At 42.0% G+C, this 3,249-nt stretch overlaps 1 non-coding gene across 1 annotated transcript; it reads left to right on the forward strand.

The window, feature by feature from the left end:
- Window positions 1-455: 455 nt before the first annotated feature.
- On the forward strand, window positions 456-528 carry TRNAK-UUU. Its single transcript has one exon. It is a non-coding gene; the product is annotated as a tRNA-Lys (tRNA).
- The last annotated feature ends 2,721 nt before the right edge of the window (window positions 529-3,249 follow it).

Consider the following 3,249-nt stretch of genomic DNA (forward strand, 5'->3'; position numbering starts at 1 on the left):
CTGTGTTAAATCATTCACAATTATTATTTAATTTTAAAGTTATATAAATTACAAAATATCCATGCTCATTATTTTAAAAGTAATATAGATGGACAAAATGAAAAAATAAATCCCTTGTAATCCCATCTCCCAAAGATAATCAGCATTAACGTTTGGCGTGTATATCAAACAGCAAGGAGGTGTAGATATTATGCATGAGGTCAAATATCTAGATAAAAAGTCACTACACTGGTAGCAATCTGAACTCCAGTTCTTTCACTTGATGAATGTTTATTGAGAACATAAAGTCTGTTCTGAAAATCAGGATTACAGATCCTTAAGGAATAAGGCAGACAAGATTTTTGTTTCCATGAACAAAATCTAGTGGGAGAACCAATCAATTCACAAACAAATGATCACTGAAAATGGCAAGTGCCACAAAGAAAAGAAAAATGAGACACCTTCACATTGTTAGAGCCTGGGTAGCTCAGTTGGTAGAGCATCAGACTTTTAATCTGAGGGCCCAGGGTTCAAGTCCCTGTCCAGGCACTAAGTTCCTATATTTTCTTGGGCCAGAGAATACTAAACTTGGGCTTCCCTCATGGCTCAGAGGGTAAAGAATCCACCTGCAATGCAGGAGACACAGGTTCCATCCCTGGGCCAGGAAGAGCCTCTGGAGGAGGAAATGGCAACCCACTTCTATATTCTTGCCTGAAAAATCCCATGGACAGAGGAGCCTGGTGGGCTACAGTCCAAAGGGTTACAGAAGGTCAGGCATGACTGAGCACCTTCCAAATGGGGAAGGTAATAACTTGGAATAGGCCAAAGAATGATTTTTTGCAGAAATAATATTTCAATTGTTTAAAGAAACATTTAAATTGTACTTATTATGTCACAGTTTGTTTTTTTTTAAGCAAATGCTAATGCACTTAGACCTCCAAAAATCCTATGATGTAGGTGTTATTATCACACCTATCACAGATGGGGAAACTGGGGCACAGAGAGGCTGAGTACCTTTTCCAGGGTCACACAGCTAGAAAGTGGTGAAGCCCAAGATATATAGATCCAAGCAGGTTGGCTCTAAAGTCATGCTTGTGACCATTCCCCTTCACTGCTTCTGTTTGAACTGAGATCCGAATAATAAGGCTTTGTCCATGCAAAGATCTGGAGAGAGTACTCAAACAGAATGGACAGTGGGGAAAAAAACAAAGAAGTAGAAATTGTGCTTGGCATGACTGAGTATCAGAGAGAATGTCAAGCTAGATTACGCAGGGCCTTATAGCCCAGAGGAAACCTTTTGGGTTTTATCTCAACAGTAATAGGAAGAAATTAGATATTTTCGTCAGAGAAGTAACTTGATCATGTTTGCATTTTAAAGGGATTCCTTTGCCTGTTGGACAGAGATCGGAATTTAGGGGTTGCAAATCAGAGTAGACGCATGGACCTGGAAAGTGTTCAACCTAAAGGTGAAAGTAGCTTGCAGAAGGATAATAGCCCAGGAAATGGAGAGAAAGAGAAAAATTTGGCCAATTTAAAGTTATACTTTCCCCCTTTAAATCTCACTCACTGCCTTAGAGAAAAGCATTTTGGAAAAAGTTCCTTGCCAAGCAAAGGAAGGCCTCCTTATGGGGTTGCATCAGAGACATAAGAATGATAGGGGCTGGTCCTTTATAAATTATGAGCTGGAATCAATGCAAGAGTTTGTCACAAAGGTACAGGAAATAATACCTAACACCAAGTGAATAGCTAAAGTGTTCCAGGTGCCATTCCAAGTTTTTTCCATATACTAACTTATCAACTCCTCATAATAATCCTATGAGAAATGTGTTGTCATTCATCCCACTTTACAGACAGGTTAAGTCAAACCTACTCAAGGCCACAAAGCTGGTAAATGGCAGAGCTGAGTTTTCAACCCAGGCAGGTTGAATTAGAGACCATGGCTGTTAGCCACAACACTGACCTGCTTTTGAGAGATATCCACTAATCCAGCCCACAGGCCTAGGGAGCTACCAGATGGCAGATGGGCGTGCACACAGCAACAGCAGCAAGGGCCTTCCATTATTTTCTAAGAATGGTTTGGGCATTAAAAAAAGAAAATGTACAGACGGTCCTTCTTTCCATGCTGGATTTTACATAAACCCCATTCATGCGACCACAGTCCAGGCCACCAGTTGCTCATCCAGGAAGGAGAGGGAGCAACACATGAGGCCAACTGCATATCAGGGCTTTAATGCTGGGTACCAGGCCTGGTTCCAAGTTGGAAAAGGAGTACTTCAAGGCTGTATATTGTCACCCTGCTTGTTTAACTTATACGCAGAGTACATCATGTGAAATGCCTGGCTGGATGAAGCACAAGCTGGAATCAAGATTGCCAGGAGAAATATCAATAACCTCAGATATGCAGATGACACCACTCTTATGACAGAAAGCAAAGAAGAACTAAAGAACTTCTTGATGTGAGTGAAAGAGGAGAGTGAAAAAGTTGGCTTAAAACTCAACATTCAGAAAACTAAGATCACGGCATCCGGTCCCATCACCTCACGGCAAATAGATGGGGAAACAATGGAAACAAAGACAGACTTTATTTTGGGGGGCTCCAAAATCACTGCAGATGGTGACTGCAGCCAAAAAAGACACTTGCTCCTTGGAAGGAAAGTTATGACCAACCTAGACAGCATATTAAAAAGCAGAGACATTACTTTGCTGACAAAGGTCGGTCTAGTCAAGGCTATGGTGTCTCCAGTGGTCATGTATGGATGTGAGAGTTGGACTATAAAGAAAGCTGAGCACTGAAGAATTGATGCTTTTGAACTGTGGTGTTGGAGAAGACTCTTGAGAGTCCCTTGGACTACAAGGAGATCCAACTAGTCCATCCTAAAGAAAATCAGTCCTGAATATTCATTGGAAGGACTGATGCTGAAGCTGGAACTGCAATACTTGGGCCACCTGATGCGAAGAACTGACTCTTCCGAAAAGACCCTGATGCTAGGAAAGATTGAGGGCAGGAGGAGAAGGGGACATTTGAGGATGAGATGGTTGGATTGCATCACCGACTCAATGGACATGAGTTTGAACAAGTTGATAGACAGGGAAGCCTGGAATGCTGCAGTCCATGGGTTAGCAAAGAGTCGGACACGACTGAGTGACTGAACTGAACTGAACTGACCAGGCCTAGGCAACTTGGATGGTGAGTCTCAAGGTGGCAAATTGGGAGATATGAGGAGATTAATTTGACAATAAACTGGCAATTATTCAACTGGCTGCCCAGAC

Source organism: Cervus canadensis, chromosome 2 (genome assembly GCF_019320065.1).
Source record: "Cervus canadensis isolate Bull #8, Minnesota chromosome 2, ASM1932006v1, whole genome shotgun sequence".
In the NCBI taxonomy this organism is placed as follows: Eukaryota; Metazoa; Chordata; class Mammalia; order Artiodactyla; family Cervidae; genus Cervus; species Cervus canadensis.